Source organism: Mytilus californianus, unplaced genomic scaffold (assembly GCF_021869535.1).
Source record: "Mytilus californianus isolate M0D057914Y unplaced genomic scaffold, xbMytCali1.0.p SCAF_3, whole genome shotgun sequence".
NCBI lineage: Eukaryota > Metazoa > Mollusca > Bivalvia > Mytilida > Mytilidae > Mytilus > Mytilus californianus.
Window position 1 is genome coordinate 3,973,012 of NW_026262679.1, and position 18,574 is coordinate 3,991,585.

The following is an 18,574-nucleotide window of genomic DNA, read 5'->3' on the forward strand; positions in this document are numbered from 1 at the left end:
TATATATCGACATACTCTCAAATAGGCTGAACATATGAAAAATACATGACTTCAAGCTTTTTCTGTCCACTTTGAACTTAATAAGCCTTCTTAACATATTCAGACGGACAGATGCTTTTGCTAGGAATAGATTTCATCAATTTGTATTTTCCAGCTGCCTTCACTCGAAATATGTAATCAAAGGTGTTTGTATGACTCGACAGTAATTATTATTTTCTGCACCCTTTGGGCATGAAGCTATGACATCCACTCCCCCCCCCCCCAAACCCAAACCCAAAACATAAATTCAAAGATTTTACTAAACTATGCGCGGCAATAGACAGGATTTGAAAAAAAATGGGTGATACGGTAACTGTGGTTTAAAGGAAAAATTGGTTTAGAAAAAGAGCATGTCGAAATGTTAGGTATCGGCTGGATGTTGGAACATTTAGTGTGACAACAGGACAGTATTTGTGTATAGTTATAATATTGTGAAACAGAAGATCAATATAACTTCCGTACCTCTATTTTTACTTCCACCGCGTCACTTGTACTACGCATGGCTTAGTTGAAACGAGTTTACAGTGAAAATAATTCGAGAATTATGAACAAAATTAATTCTAACATTTTTGTATAGTACACATTTTCATTTTGTTTTTGTATATTAAGATAAAACTATTTACACAGTATACATTTACTGACTGCAGGTGTAAGTGGAGACAGCTGCTTTGAACGACTCTACAGAGTCGATCATCTTATTGATTTGTGGAAGGTTGTTCCAGATTTTAAAAGTAACTGGAAACAAATGTTGGTTGTAGGTATTCCTATGGGCACCAATTGCGCCCTTTTAATAGCAGACTTGTTCTTGTACTGTTTTGAATCACAGTTTATGACCAAATTTAGTAAATACCCATATGAATTGCATTTAATTAATAAATTCAACAACACTTATCTTGAGGATATTTTTTTCGCTAAATAATCAAGAATTTTCTAAATATACTGCGGAAATTTACCCAAAGGAACTTACTTTAAATAAGTCAAATATACACGATAATAACTGTCCTTTTCTAGATTAAAATATTTCAGTTTTACACGGGACGATTTTTCTTTCCTTATTGTTAATTTCCCTTTTCTAGATGGTGATGTTCCTGTAGTACCATCTTACGGTGTTTATATTTCACAACTGGTTTGCTATGCCCGTGTCTGTAGTGACGTTTTAGATTAACATGGAAGTAATCTAATGTATTACTGGTAAATTATTAAGTCAGGGATTTCGTTACCTGAAATTACTAAAAACCTTTACTAAATTCTTTCATAGATACAAAGATTTGGTTTGTAAATAGATATAAGAAGATGTGGTATGAGTGCCAATGAGACAACTCTCCATCCAAGTCAAAATTTATAAAAGTAAACCATCATGGGTCAAAGTACGGTCTTCAACACGGAGCCTTGGCTCACATCGAACAGCAAGCTATAAAGGGCCCAAAAAATTACTATTGTAAAACCATTCAAACGGGAAAACCAACTAATCTACATAAAAAACGAGAAACGAGAAACACTTATGAACCACATCAACAAACGACAACTACTGAACATCAGATTCCTGACTTAGGACAGGTGCAAACAATTGCAGCGGGTTTAAACGTTTTAATGGTACCAAACCTTCACCCTTATCTGAAACAATAGTGTAACGTCACAACATAGAAAGACACACTTTAAAATATCAATTGAAATGGCTTAACTCAATCAAAAGACATATTAACAACAGTGAACATACGCTGAACAAATAAATTTGATCTATGATACAATGTAAATACAAAATAAATAAACTAAGGGAAGAATAATTAAAGTAACATATTATACCGCTGTGAAATGTTAAACAATTTAAGAAAAACAATATGCTTGAACAAAAATATCAGCCATTTGCAATTAATTTAAACACAGGTAAATGAAAATAATTTTGTTGTTAGGTATACGTGTACAGTTCAAATGGAGAAAGGAAATATTTTTACAAAATAAATAATTTTGATGTTCATAGTACGAAGAAGTGAAAATTTATAGTAATACCAAACACTTATCAATGCTGGTATATAGACCAGATATAACCCTGAATAAGTAAACATTAAATAACTAAAAAGCATTACAATTACTAGTAGTATCAATAGGTCAAATAAACAAGAAAGTACGATTTGAGAGTACTCGCAGTTACTGACAGCTAGTTAAAAGCCAAAAACAATTAATAATAAAAAATCATGCATCAGAGACTAAAATCAACTAAAACACATCCCAGGGATTTAGTATTTTAACGTCATGGACAGTCAAAGAAGACATGCCAAAATTAAATGTATCGACAGGCAGTAGGATAGTTAGGAGTTAACCTCTTTATAGATCAAAATGAACGTGGGTGTGTCTTTATACATCCCGCTTGAAAAGAATACAAATTTAGTTATGTTTTAATTTGCTGATGAAAAAATCGATATTAGTGCCAATGTAAACTATAATCAAAGATCTAATTACAACATTGGTAAGATAACCTTTACTAATAAGTTTGTTTAAAGGTTCGATGAGTTTACACGGATCGCATAGTGATTTCCGCGCTTTAAGTACAATATTACCGTAAAATTTAGGATGTGAAATACCGTTTTTAATCAGTTTTCTACAGGTACAGCAAAATTTACTAATAAAATCTTTGTATCTATGAAAGAATTTAGTAAAAGTTTTACGTAATTTATGGTAACGAAATCCCTGACTTAATAATTTACCAGTGATGCATTGATTACGTTCGTTAAAATCTATGACATCACTACACACACGGGCATAACGAACGAGTTGGGATATATAAACACCGTATGATGGAACCAAAGGAACATCGCAGTCTCAAAAAGGAAAATAAACAATAGCGAATGAACAGTCGTCTCTTTTGTTGTAAATTTTAGTACGGAGTTTTCCTTTAGAGATTTAAATGTCCAAATCTAGAAAAGGACAACTACTGCTGTTTATGTTAGATTTAGTTACAGTAAGGTCTTTTGGGTAAATGTCGGTAGTATATTTAGAGAACTCTGGATTATTTAACGAAAAAATATCATCCAGATAACGGAAGGTATTGTTGAATGTATCAACCAAATGTAACAATGACGTGTCTTTACTGAGTTTGGTCATAAACTGAGATTCATAGCAATACAGGAATAAATCTGCAATTAAAGGGGCACAGTAAGTGCCCATAGGAATACCTACTACTTGTCGATACACTTTATCACCGAAACGTACATATATGTTGTCCAGGAGAAAATTTAAAGCTTCAATCATATCTTCACATTTCCAGTAAGTGTGTCTAGCATACTTTCCTTTTTCGTTACAGAAAAAGGCTTTAAACGAATTACAGCAAATAAATTTGTAATGAGATTTTTCAAAAGACCATTTAATTAAATATGAAAACTTTTTCTTGATAAGATTGTGTGGAAGTGAAGTATAGAGAGTAGAAAAATCATAACTGTCAACAGAATTAAAAGGACCATCAAAAGCATGTATTTTATCTAAAACCTCTAAAGAATTTTTAACACTCCAAAAATAATTAATACCATTATTTTCATAAGCTTTATTACAAAAGTTGATAACAAGTTTTTTGATAGTAGTAAGGGAGGTAGTTAGAAGCACTGATAGATTGATAGTAGAACACTTACTAGATGCGGAGATGAAACGGAATTTAAATGATTTTTGTGCAATTTAGGTAACCAGTACATAGTACGGACTTTCAAATGTTCGGAAGAGGCTTTAAGCTGGGTAGTGGCAGTGATATGCTTGTTTACAATTTGACTCTCTGTGGAGCGTACGGACCTGAATGTAGAAGAATTTGTAATTTCGTTTTGGAGAACTTCCGTGTAGTATATTCGTCACACCACCACTACATTATTTGCTGCTTTGTCTGCAGGTACGAATACATACCGCTTTGCGAGTACTTGGAGTTTATTTTTTATTCTAGAAATGGGAATATCATGGACCCTATTACTAAATTCAGAATTATTTTCAAAATGAGATGTATGAATATTAATAGTATTCATAATTTTATTCAAATAATTGTCTAGAGATTTTTTATCAGATTTTTCACCTTTACACCAATTTTTACAGTAGACAGACAGGGCGTCTTTAATGACCTGACGACACTGTTTCCAATCTATTTTAGATGGAGGACGATATTTCGGTCCTTTCTTAAGAAAAGTTCTGACCTCACGGTCTTCGAGTATGTTGAGGTCTCCTGTAAGGACATGACCATAGGGAACATATCTAAAACTAGATGTTTCACAGTCTCAAGTGGAAGGAACATTATTTTCTATATTGTCGTCTGATGTAACTGACGTATAATTAAAAATCAAACTTCTGCTTGGTTTTTTAGAAGAATACGAAATAATAGGTGGTTCTATATTATCAAAATATGGAGGTATTTGGCTTTGGATGGTAGAGTCATTGAATATACTAGATAAGTTAATAAAATCAATACCTCTATTTATATATTTTAATTTAAGAAAATGCCGTTTATGATTTTCAGGTTTATCGATTCTAGGAAATAGCATATGATTACAAAAGGCTATAATAATACGGGTGTATTCATACATTGGACTAAAAAAAGAAATTTTATCACACTCCAGAAAAATAGCATATAATTTACTTATTGGTATCTGACCCAGTTTGCATAATACTTGATGTCTGCCATTGTTTTTTATTATAGATAACAGATCAGCAAGTGAATAATTTATACGATGTTTAATACATTGATTACGGTTTTTGCGTTTGCCATGAGACCTTTTATTTCTAAGTCGTTTATCTACAATATTAATGACATCGATCATTGAAGTTTTAGTTATGTTCCCCTGTCCTAATATTTTGTCATTAAGACCGAGAGGATAAGCTGTTTGGAGTCTTTTTATCCAAAATAATTCGCGAACTTCACGTGATTTTTCAAATTGCTTGTGTGATTCTCCTGGTTGATTCTGAACGGTTTCAAATGGTTGGAATTTTATAAATTTTAGATTGTGATTATGCTTATCTAAATGTTGATATATCAAACTTTTGAATTTTTTAGGTCTACGAAAGCGGTAAAGGTGTTCTTGATTTCTTCTGTAATACTCTCGTCCCGTCTGTCCCACACATTGAATATTGAATTGTAAGTTTGGATGTACCTATAGAAAACTTATTTCAAATGAGATAGCACATCCTAAATTTTATTGAGATGTTGTTTACCGAGCCCAGAAATTTAGATACGGTCCGGGTAAACTAATCGATCCTTTAAATAACTTATTCTAAAAAGTTACCAATTCAACACTGTAATTAGATCTTTAACTATTGTTTTTATTGATATAAATATTAATTTTGTTATCAGTAAATCAAAACCAAACTAATATTATTGTTATATACATATACATATGCCCATTCACGGTTCTGGTTCTACAATCTGTCGATATCTATATTTTTGCATTGCTCAAGGTCATGTTTTTCTCCGACTGTTAATGACGTCTTTACACTAAATCCAATGGATGTTGGATGTGTAATGATTGATACTTTAGTCTTAGATACATGATTTCTTTTATTAGTTGTTACTGGCTTTGAACTAGCTGTCATTAACTGCGAGTACTCTCAGATCTGTACTTAGTTTCTTTTTGTTCTTGTAGGGATGTATAAATACCCTGCCACGTCCCGTCTGCGTTTTTGTTACTTGTTTTTATGCTTTGTATCGATCTGATAATCCCTTTTCAACTGATTTTTATAGTTTGTTCATATGTTGTACTGTTACACCACTGTCCCAGTTTAATGGCGCCCGCTTACATGTTTAACGCCGCCACATTCTTTATATGCCTGTCCCAAGTCAGGAGCCTGTAATTCAGTGGTTGTCGTTTGTTGCTGTATATCATATTTGTATTTCGTTCATTGTTTTTTTTTAACATAAATCAGGCAGTTAGTTTTCTCGTTTGAATTGTTTTACATTTGTCATTTCGGTGCCTTTTATAGCTGACTATGCGGTAAGGGTTTTGCACCTTGTTGAAGGCCGTATGGTTACCTATAGTTGTTAGCTTCTATGTCATTTGGTCTCCGGTCGAGAGTTGTCTCATTGGCAATTAAACCAAATCTTCTTATTTTATATTTAGGTTCTGCAGGATGGAATTTGGTATGGGGTGCGTGTATGTTCCTGTAGATAGCCTTATTACAAATGTTGTTTATGTAACAGTGCCATTTTAGGTGTAACTGAATTGTCACGCCTAGGTATTTTGCCTTGTCAACAAGTATGTAACCATATAAAGTGTAATTGAATATGAATGGATCTTTATTTCGGCTGATGGACAGAACATTACACTTGTCAAGATGAAGAGCCATTTTCCATGTGTTCCAAAATACCTAGTGCATCAAGATTTTATCTGTTAGATTTTATTACCAGATATGAAATGGTGTCATCTGCAAATAGGCGTATGGTGGAATTAAGCCCACTGGTATGTCATTGACAACCTCTCTCTCTATATATAAGCCCATTGGTATGTCATTGACAACCTCTCTCTATATATATAAGCCCACTGGTATGTCATTGACAACCTCTCTCTCTATATATAAGCCCACTGGTATGTCATTGACAACCTCTCTCTCTATATATAAGCCCACTGGTATGTCATTGACAACCTCTCTCTATATATATAAGTTTATTCAGTGGAATAATAAGTCTTTATAGTAAGTATTATTTTCATAAATCTGGAAACCCGACTTTTTAAAGATTACTTTAAGTAATCCAAACTGTGAAACCATAGTTGCTCGTAGACCAAACTGTCAAACCAAAAGTGGTATCTATAAAACAATTGCGCAATCGTCGATAAAAGAATAATCACAGAGAAAAAAGTAGCTGTTTTTTTCTATCGATGTTTTCAGGTGAGAAATTGTATCCTCCATAACCATAGCCAAAGGTTAACATCCGGTCCCCTTCAACCCCTTGGCTAGTGAAGGTGATGACTACACATTACAATAAATAAAACCTTTAAGTAACAGTGGCGGGTTCAGGATTTTAGAAAGCGAAGCGGGCGGATCAACCCGAGTCAAAAATCATAATAATAATGCACTTAAAACTCAAATAGTCGGCTATATGGGGACACGTTGGATCAGCTTATTTATTAAAGGATCAGCCTTTAATAAATAAGCTGAACAACACCCTTTTCGTATCTACCCTATTCATGATTGATTAATTTTAGTCCCCACTCTTTGACATTATAAGAACTGTGCAAGAGAGGACACTTAAATCATGACCCTTTTCGTGACAGCATGAATAATAAATGTTACATTGCGGCATATCAGTACAGTCCAATCAACCTGAAACTTACTCCCTATGATATGATCTTTCTAATTTTAATGCCAAATTAGAGTTTTGACCCTAATTTCACGGTCCACTGAACATAGAAAATGATAGTGCGAGTGGGGCATCCGTGTACTATTGACACATTCTTGTTTACGTATTATTCTAACACGAATTTCCTTCACTTGACAGAATTATAATGGAATTCGTAATTAGAATAACTTTTCTCAGTAGAGAGAGGGTATTTGAATAAATGAAAAGTATAAATAGAACTATAAACTTAAATGACTTTTTTATTATTTATGCTTGGCACCAATTCTGTCTGAAAATGGTCAGTAAACCTTGTGGTTGTTTTTTCTCCCACCTGTAATGAAACAAGAATAGTTAAATCAGTTTATGTTACCTAAATTGTGTAAAATAACTATCAACCATTCGACAACGTACGAAAAGAGACATAAAATGTGATTGATGATATGGAAAAAAGAAAAGTACGGATGCAATATGATAAAAACTAATTTTTATTAATAATAAAAAAAAACCTTGGAAATTCCTGCTATCGACGGAAAAAAAAGATAAATAATTTATCGTTAACATCTCAAGCGGTATAGTAAAATCAAACAATAATATTTTACTGGCTACAGTTTCTGTGGCAATATATCTTCTGTCGGATTCACTAATTGACGAAAAACAAATATGACAGACATGAATCAACGACAACCACTGAACTACAGGCTCCTCACTTGGGACAGGCACATAAAGAATGTGGCGGGGTTAAACATGTTTGTGAGCGCTCAACCCTCCCGCTAACCTGGGACAGTGGTATAACAGCACAACATAAGAATTAAAGTTAATTTTATAACATTGCATGTCCCTAAGTACTTTGGCTGAATCACATACTGTCAGCACTGATAACCTCGTCGATGCGATTGGCGAACCCCTTCCTTTTAAGACATTAGATGACAAAGGAGAATGACTGATTATTGTTCCAATGGTTCATCAATTGGATTATGCATGCTTTATTCTTCCATACAATCTGACCAAAAGTAAACTTGGCAAACGAATTGAAATACTTTTGATAAATCTGGACCTGAATTCATATGATGCAATAATAAACAAACATTTTAGTCATGAGATATATCCAGAGTAAAAAAATAGTACATGCATTTCCTCTTACATGCTGAAAAGAAATTGGGGACGAAAGGTGGGCAAATATTTGTATTTATTATTTTTTAACTGGTTTGAACAGTTTTAATAGTGCTTCTTCAAAAATGAAAAAAAAAAATCTTAAGGGTAGGCACTGAAAATTAGGGTCGGGAGGGTTAGCGGAAACACTGGTATATCTTGAATGCATATCTAGCTTCCAACATAGTAAAGAGCATTTCTTATCCCTGCTTTTCAATTTATATCCCGTCTTTTAATTCCTAGTTCAATTTAGATGGAAGCTGGTCAAGCAGGACAGTACAGGTTTTGTATTGATAGACAGACAAAGTGGAGGTTTGTTACTGCACGTATAACTGGTTACAAACCTCACAGCATGTTGTGACTGTACCAAGTCAGTCTGTATGGAGACGTGTTGTTCGGTGATTGCACGACCCCCCCCCCCCCCCCTCCCCAAACCGGAAAAGTCGGATGTTAGTGGTAGTGGTTGGTGGGGTTTTTCAATATGTATGTTGACTTTTGTTATCCTTTTAATGTCTTATACGTAAATTAAAAAATAACATGAATCAGTATTTAAAGCCTCGTTGATTTTATTATATACCAGGTGATGGATTACATGATTCTTTACTGTTCTCTCTTAAAATACATCTATTTAACTATGATACGACACGTGTCTCTTATATGCATGCCGGAAAGTCAATACGTTAAACATTTAGAAGCATTAAACACCTGAAAATATGTAACCTTTTAAAGAGCAACGCATCTCAAACGTTTTATTTCATATAGTTTGTGTAATACACAAATGGTATATACAGTATCATAAGTTTACTTTTTGTGACATTTGAACTATATTCCTTTGCGGTACAATCAATAAAAAACTAAATTCAGGGAAAAAAAACGTCGAACATTTTATTGCCTTGATATTGATTTTATGAATGATGACAATCTTTTCATAGAAAATATAACAGAACTTTATTTTAACTACAACTCATTTTTCAATCTCGAATCAGACATAGCGAAAAATGAATACTAAAAAATCAAATAAAGGTATTTTATAACAATAGAATTATGCATCGTTGATAGTCTGTTGAACAATTTGTCTGCAAAACCCAGGTGTAAGTTCGAGCTTAACATGTGATATGGACACTTCATTGTGTACAATTTGTCTGCACCAGGCCAGTTCGAGCTTAACATGTGATATGGACAATATATTGTTTATAACTTGTCTGCACCAGGTGCACGCTTGACATGTGATATGGACACTTTATTATTTATAACTTATCTGTACAAGTACCAGCTTGACATGTGATATGGACACTTTATTGTTTGTAGCTGTGTCTGCACCAGGTGTAAGCTTTACATGTGAAATGGACACATTATTGTTTATAACTTGTCTGCACCAGGTGTAAGCTTTACATGTGATATGGACACTTTATAGTTTATAACTTGTCTGCACAATGTGCAAGCTTGACATGTAATATGGACACGTTATTGTTTGTTACTTGTCTGCACTAGGTGCAAGCTTGACGTGTGATATGGACAATGCATTGTTTATAACTTGTCTGTACAAGGTATAAGCTTGACATGTGATATGGACACTTTGTATATTAGTTTCATAACATTGGTTGAGGCAAACTGTAGTTACAGAATGGAAACGAAAAATTCAGCAATATTTCCATTTGTAAAGGGGCATAACTCTAGAACGGTAAAAGTGACGCCACCAAAATTCAAACTTGATATGTGATTTGTGGTAATAAGCATTATGTATTAGATTCATAACATTTGGTTGAGGTAAACGTAAGTTAGAGAACGGAAACGAAAAATTCAGCAATTTTCCCACTTATAAAGGGGCATAACTCTAGAACGGTAAAAGTGACGCCACCCAAATTCAAACAACTTGATCTGTGTTTTGTGGTAATAAGCATTGTGTATAGATACATAACATTTGGTTGTGGCAAACTAAAGTTAGAAAACGGAAACCAATTTTGGGACGTACAGACGAACGGACGTACAGACGAACAAGGTTGAAACTTAATGACCCCAACCCCCTCCCCCCTGTTACGGCGAGGGCATAAAAAGCAAATGCATCTATCAAGGGAATTTATGAAAAGGTTAATTAATGAGTTTAATGGGGAGATTCAATCTTACAATACATTTTTTTTAACCGTGAAAACGAGAACAAGGTCAGACGAAACCTGGTAGACTGACATGTACACCTAACAGTCATTCCATACACCAAATATTTTTGGCAAAAAAAAATGGCCTTACGCACACAGTATCTGAGAAACCGACCTAATCATGTAACTTTAACCTTGATCATGAAATGAGGACTAGGTCAGATGTGCCCTGTCTGGCGGACATGTAGACCTTGCAAGGAACATATATACCAAATAATATTGTAATTATCCTATTACTCATAATAATTGAGAAATTCACATAACAAAAACACTTTAAAAAAATCAAGCAGTCGCTGAACCATGAAAATAAGGTCAAGAACTACGGACATATGACAGGTAAACGGTAAACTCTGACCATTTGCAGAGCTGTTGAAATTTTTAAAAATCTGTCGTACAATGGGTCTAACAGACTTGTCCCCCTTGTCAGACCCTAGCTTTGAGGTTTTGCCAAACCTGCACTTTATTTTATATAAACTGAGCATTTCAGTAAGTCATGTTCTCGTATGCATCATTGAAGTCATTCTAAATATAACAATAGACTAGATAAAGGCAAATACAAAAATTACTGGACTCCAAGGGAAATGTCGAGAAGAATAGACAAGTATGTTTCCACAAAGTCAAGAATTCCTCACCACAATCAACAAACAGAATAAATGTCACATCTCAGACTTATTACAGGCTTTTTCATAAAAAAATCGTAAAGGGTTGCGCAGAACCCTGTGTCTCGCCTACGATTGCTGCTGACAGTGTAAAAATGTAATGTTGACTTAAAAAGTGTGTCCATTTATCAGTTAAATACAGAATTAAAAAAAAATCCAAACTTTTTCTTTAGATGCTTTTTCTTGGTCTTAAAGATTAGCGTCTGTCCATGTTTCATAACAATTCATGAAGGTTTACAAATTTATCATGTCAAAAAAATTCAAATCCCAGACTGTCTGTAAATGTTATCTATAAAAAACGAAGTCCATCTATCATGTCTATCAGAAAAATACTAAAAGCTCTATGAAAGTTTGACAAAGTCATTGATGTGTAACAAACTTTAACCCCAGACTGTATATTTACTTGTTTATTGTAAAAAAAACTAAGCCCATTTATCAGTAAAATACTGTCTTTTGGTCATAAACAAGCTTCTGTCCAAGTTTCAAAAAATTCCATGAAGGTTTGATAATGTTATTAATGACTGAAAAACTTTAACCTCAGACTAAATCTGAATATAAAAAAGAAGATGTGGTATGATTGCCAATGAGACAACTCTCCACAAGAGACCAAATGACACAGAAATTAACAAATATAGGTCACCGTACGGCCTTCAACAATGAGCAAAGCCCATACCGCACAGTCAGCTATAAAAGGCCCCGAAATGACAATGTAAAACAATTCAAACGAGAAAACTAACGGCCTACTATGAATTCATTATTATTCGTTGGATACCAATTTTTGTGGGTTTCTTGGTTACAAGTTAACCACGAATTCAAATGTCCAACGAATTACAAATTTTCATTAGGCTTTATATGCAGAAATTGACAAAACCACGAAATCAAATATCCACGATAATCCAAATTTTTCTCAATCCACGAAAATTGATACCCACGAAAATAAATGAATCCACAGTAATTTAAGTACAAAAAATGAACGAAAAACAAATATGTAACACATAAACAAACGACAACCACTGAATTACAGGCTCCTGACTTGGGACAGGCACATACATACAGAATGTGGCGGAGTTAAACATGTTAGCGGGATCCCAACCCTTCCCCTAACCTGGGACAGTGGTGTAACAGTACAACATAAGAACGAACTATAAAATTCAGTTGAAAGAGGCTTAACTCATCAGATGGGCGAAAATACAAATACTACAAATACAAGTGGACGTGGCCGGGTACTTGTACATCCAAACAACAAAAAAACACCAAGTACTGAATGTTTACTGTAAGTCCATTTATTAGTAAAAAACGGAACGATGAAAATAAATATTTTAAAAAATTTTGCTCTGGATACTGTATTTTGGTCATAAAGAAGCTGGACCTAAATTTTGACGCCGCCACCGACGGAATCGAGGAACGCTATCGACAAAAAATTGATGGTTAAAACATGGATTTATACTGATGTACATATGATGCCTTTTCTCGCCATAAACCCCATTTTATACTAAAACTGGAACACTTATACACATCCTAATCACCAACACAAGAAATGGATAGTCATTGAACCATAAAAATAAACCAACAGCAACTTCAAGCATTATATATTCTTTGTTCATGCAAGCCTATAAGTCTATTTTTTTTAAATTTTGCTGTTGATTTCTCACTTTCAGAGAATGAATGCTTAAATATTGTCAGCAGCTAATCATTACAAGCAGGGCATTGTCGATTTATAAAGATAGTGATAAAGTAGAAAATAAACCTATAGTAGCTGTAACGACATAAACCCCTGATTCGTGCCATGGACCCATCATTTTTACACAATTAGACGGTGCGAAGCTATAGATGGAACGGCGGACCAGTTTAAGGACGACTCGAGTGTACACATCGAGTGATCATGCCCAGTCACCTGATGCACTGGTACCCGGATGTGAACTTTGGCACTTTTCGTTTCTACTTGTACGAAGTAACTGCGGGACATGTCAAAATTATTTGTTGACACAGAAATTGGAATTTTAAAAGAACTTTTATCGGACCGAAAACATTGAAATTGTTAACCGGTCAAAGAGTCAGACATGATAGCTATGTCACTCGGATTGCGTCTTTTTTTGTCGACGACGAGGGGGGTTTATAACGATCTTGACTAACCATGAGGGTCTCGCACGGTCGGCCCTGGCTTGCGCCTTTTTGGGCATTTAAGAGGCCCCTCATTGGGGTGTCCAAGTAATCACATAATCACAAATTGTTGGCCAATATAATCACATATTCATTAATTATTTTTTTAAACAACATAATCAAATAATCAAAAATACAGTCCTAGATTATCAAATAATCAAATAATCAAGAAATATTTGGTCTGGTAATCAAATAATCACTATAAAAACGGCTAAGTAATCACATTATCAAAAAACCCATGAGGAGGCTCATTTAAATAATTTATTTTTACCTTATGGTAATCAGAGACATATATACATGTATATATATGTCTCTGTGGTAATTGATGTAATTTTTAGTGACAAAAAGAAGAAACATAACATGAATAAAAAGTAAAATAAGCTATAATTTGATAGATAAAACAAGGATTTGTATCCTTGGATAAAATAAATAAATAAATAATTTGGTGAATAAAAATAAAAGATAAAAATAAATAGAACTGTAATTAATTAAATAAAAATTAAAATGAGAATGCAAATTTTAATAAGTAACAAAAAAAAAATAGAAGCCACCAAAAGCCGGAACAGGAGAAAGGCTAGGTCAAGCAAACAACAGTGAGCGACAGCAACGTTGCCATGGTACACTAGCAGCCAAGTAAAGAGCGGAGAAATTTGTTATGCCAAATTGTGTATGTGAATTTATTTGCCAAATATTTTGTTTAAACCGAAATAGGCCTAAAAATGTGTATTTGAATTTAGGAAAAATAATTAGTACAAGGTTTTATATGTACATAAAAAAAAGAATAAGTAAATAAAATAAATGAAAACCAAAGGGTACATGTACAATTTTGACTGCTTTGTGCTAGCCTACTGTTATTGCAGGACTTTATTGATTGATTGATTGATTGATTGGTTGGTGTTTAACGCCACTTTCAAAACTATTGTGCTATTTCGTGGCGGTCAGTTTTTATTGGTGGAGGAAGCCGGAGTACCCGGAGAGAACCACCGACCTTCGGTAGGAAAACTGACAATCCTAGTCAATTAAGATTGGAGTCGAGTGCTCCTGCCCTTTGCGGGATTCGAACTCACTACCTCAGTGTTGTTGCAGGACTTTAAAGTGCTAGTACACCGGAACGCTGTCCGCAGGAAGACAAACGCCTCACGCTAATTAAAACTGGGTTAGCGCAAACCAGATCTTGCGATGTACTATTTTTTGAGTCTTTGATTTGACTTGAGGCTTAATGATTAAAAATTAAAAATAAATAACAGAAGTCCGAAATGGTAGTCACAAAAATAATTTTGGTGCCGCGAATTTGGAAAAAAACCAAAAAGATTAGCGCGAGTAACTGTTTAGTTAGCATAATTTCAATAGTTTTATTGTTTTAACATTACACATTTTTTTGACTGATCAATAAATTCTAATTTATTTTTATTCTTATTTATATATTGTTTGCTCTTTTTCTTCTTTTTTTCTCTTTACTTCCTTTATATTTATATATTACTGCCGGTCACGGCCTGACTCCATTTCTGAGTCACTGACCGGTAACTCTTGCAAAATGGTTTGGTTGTCTTGATGAGCTGGTCTGTAGTACTGCCGGTCACGGCCTGACTCCATTTCTGAGTCACTGACCGGTAACTCTTGCAAAATGGTTTGGTTGTCTTGATGAGCTGGTTTGTAGTACTGCCGGTCACGGCCTGACTCCATTTCTGAGTCACTGACCGGTAACTCTTGCAAAATGGTTTGGTTGTCTTGATGAGCTGGTCTGTAGTACTGCCGGTCACGGCCTGACTCCATTTCTGAGTCACTGACCGGTAACTCTTGCAAAATGGTTTGGTTGTCTTGATGAGCTAGTCTGTAGTACTGCCGGTCACGGCCTGACTCCAATTCTGAGTCACTGACCGGTAACTCTTGCAAAACAGTTTGGGTGTCTTGATGAGCTGGTCTGTAGTACTGCCGGTCACGGCCTGACTCCATTTCTGAGTCACTGACCGGTAACTCTTGCAAAATGGTTTGGTTGTCTTGATGAGCTGGTCTGTAGTACTGCCGGTCACGGCCTGACTCCATTTCTGAGTCACTGACCGGTAACTCTTGCAAAATGGTTTGGTTGTCTTGATGAGCTGGTCTGTAGTACTGCCGGTCACGGCCTGACTCCATTTCTGAGTCACTGACCGGTAACTCTTGCAAAATGGTTTGGTTGTCTTGATGAGCTGGTCTGTAGTACTGCCGGTCACGGCCTGACTCCAATTCTGAGTCACTGACCGGTAACTCTTGCAAAATGGTTTGGTTGTCTTGATGAGCTAGTCTGTAGTACTGCCGGTTACGGCCTGACTCCAATTCTGAGTCACTGACCGGTAACTCTTGCAAAACAGTTTGGTTGTCTTGATGAGCTGGTCTGTAGTACTGCCGGTCACGGCCTGACTCCAATTCTGAGTCACTGACCGGTAACTCTTGCAAAATGGTTTGGTTGTCTTGTTGAGCTGGTCTGTAGTACTGCCGCTTACGGCCTGACTCCAATTCTTTTTTTGTCAATCGGGTCCGACGATTTTCAACAACTCTGCTTTCGTCACGTGACCAATGTCTTGACCTTAAAATTTCCCTGTCTAACTGTATTAGATTTGACAGTTATGTATACGAAAACAGAATAATGTAATCCTGGATTCCATGTAGGAAGGAAAGAAAATTGAAGTGCTCGCGTTAATCGATCAATGTATGGGTACCACATACTACAAGGTTTCCATTGAGCACTATTTCCCATGTGTAACGTCATTTATTTTGGGTTGTTTGACGATCATTTAAGGTAATTCTCGACATATATATTGTTTTCTAGAATTAAAAGCACGAAAAAAAATGTCCAATTAGTTATAAATAACCTACTAGCACTCTAGATAAAGGCAATGACACCTATTTCAGTATTCCCGAGGAAAAGCGAATCTGGTGTGCTAGCATAGCCGGGCAGATTAACCGCCCAAAAATACTGCTATCAGTGTTTAACAACAGACGACTTTTGAATACTTATCTCGAATCTACTTTTGATTACTAACCCCAATATAATGTAATGTTATTTTAAAGCACTGCGCTCTCTAATGAAATGTTGCAAAACGGCTACAGATTTATTTTCGAATTTGTGTACTTTCAAAGAGGAATTCAGCAGAGACTTTTTTCACACAGTTTGCTTGTACAATATAACAGTGCCTTTAATCGTTATATTGTACAAGCAAACTTTGTGAACAAAATTCTACAAAATAACACTCTTGAAAGTCAATACTGCGTATTGAAATACGATTCCCATATACATTTAAGGTCAATTCCCGTTACACAAAATCAGTTTATAAATACTGGTATACATAGGAACAATTTATACATTAGTCCCAGGTTATTCTTAAATCAGTTTTTGAAGTTCATTAATAATATCTTACCGAAAAAACTTCCAAATTTGTACACGTGATTTGGTTCACTCAATACAGAATATCCGAAGTATGGTGCCATGTGGTAGGCATTCCCAATTCCGCCAGGTTTTCCGTGTCCAATAAAGCTGTCATCATAGTTCGACAAAGGTAGATTTGTGTAATGCACTATGTTCAACCCAATCGGATGACCACAAGCAGTCGACAAGAGAATAGCAAATATTAGTAGTTGGTGCATCTTGTTCAAAGCGGTTTATGAGTTGTGAAGAACATTACTAATGATTATATTATTTTTTGCATATATTTCGTTCCTATATGTCACTTCAGTTCACTACATCAAAAATGTAATCTGTCAAAATATACAAAAAAGGTAATATGAAATACACGTGGATAGATAATTACATTCTTCTATACAGATCTTAAAGTTAAAAAAAAATCCAAATTTCATGATCTTTTGGTTTTTTTACGATTTTTTTGTTTGTAAGTAAAGAAGTAAAAAAAAAATGTTGTTACGATCATACCATATATCATATCTTTTTAATGTATGATCTTTAATATTCCTAATACACTGATTAAAAAAAAAGAGGTTAAAATATAATTTAAAAAAAAAACAAGTTTTAGATAATTTAATTTTGAAAAATTTGGACAATTCTCATCTTAATTTTAATATCAGAAAATTGTGTATGAATGAGATTGTCATAGTCTTTGGGTCATTAAATAAAGCAGTTGTGGCATTTAAACTGCTGTGCAGTCATATTAAAAGTTCATATAGCTTAATATCAGTACAGAGAGAGGACACACGACACTCATTTGTTGAATGATATGTTTTCATTAAAATAAAAATAAAACAGGACTACAATTAGACTAAAGAATAACGTTTTTTGTTTTAAAACATAATTACATGATTTATCTTCATTTATAAACCTTAATTATTTCACCGTCTCTGACAATAGAAACCACACATACCTTATATAGTTATACAAATCCTTGCCTTATGTAAACAGGGGCGGACATAGGTCTTGAGCACATGAGGCCCGCGCTCCCAAAAAATAGAAAAAAACATCATTTTTTTTTCAATAGTGATCAATCAATAGAAAAATCAATGTTTCAAATTACTACTAGAGAAATCGAGGACAGACCATATGGCGTGAGAGCATAACAACAACAACCAGTCATCAGTATTTCAGTGGGTTTTGTGTGGATGTGTGCAAGAACAGTTATTGAATAACAATCAGGTCCTTTATATTTTAGTATCACAGAGGCGATGAAATATTGCGTGTATTAGAAATTAAGGAACAAGAATGTTTTTACGTTTGTCTTAAATTTCGAATAGAAGGAACCATTTGAAGTAGATTAACCGTATACCGCCATCTTGGATTGTAAAATAGCAGTACACAATCGGTCTAGTTCTTTGCTTAAATCTGCAAGTTTTGAGTCAGATTGAAGTGTTAGTGATTTATTGCAATATTTCGACTGTTTTAACAAATAGCAAATATTTGTTTTTGTTCGATTCAATTTTTCAACTTAGCCGTATAAGGAGAGATTACTCTTTTAGTAAACATTTTATAAAGGAATGTAAATACATGCAGGAACATATATATTGATATGATATACTGTTCCCAGATACATGTCAGCACATATGAGCTATGTCCTTGTCAGTTAATTCATACATATTAAGATGTATCCGAGATCCATTACCAGGGTATTTTAACTTTTCTATATAAATAAAATAGCTTA

General features: G+C 34.4%; 1 long non-coding RNA gene across 1 annotated transcript; it reads right to left on the minus strand.

Moving 5' to 3' along the window:
• Positions 1–7,575: 7,575 nt before the first annotated feature.
• LOC127732937 (uncharacterized) lies at positions 7,576–17,178 on the minus strand. Its single transcript, XR_007996511.1, has 2 exons — positions 16,850–17,178; positions 7,576–7,664 (listed from the first exon to the last, which is right to left on the minus strand). It is a non-coding gene; the product is annotated as an uncharacterized LOC127732937 (long non-coding RNA).
• Positions 17,179–18,574: the final 1,396 nt, after the last annotated feature.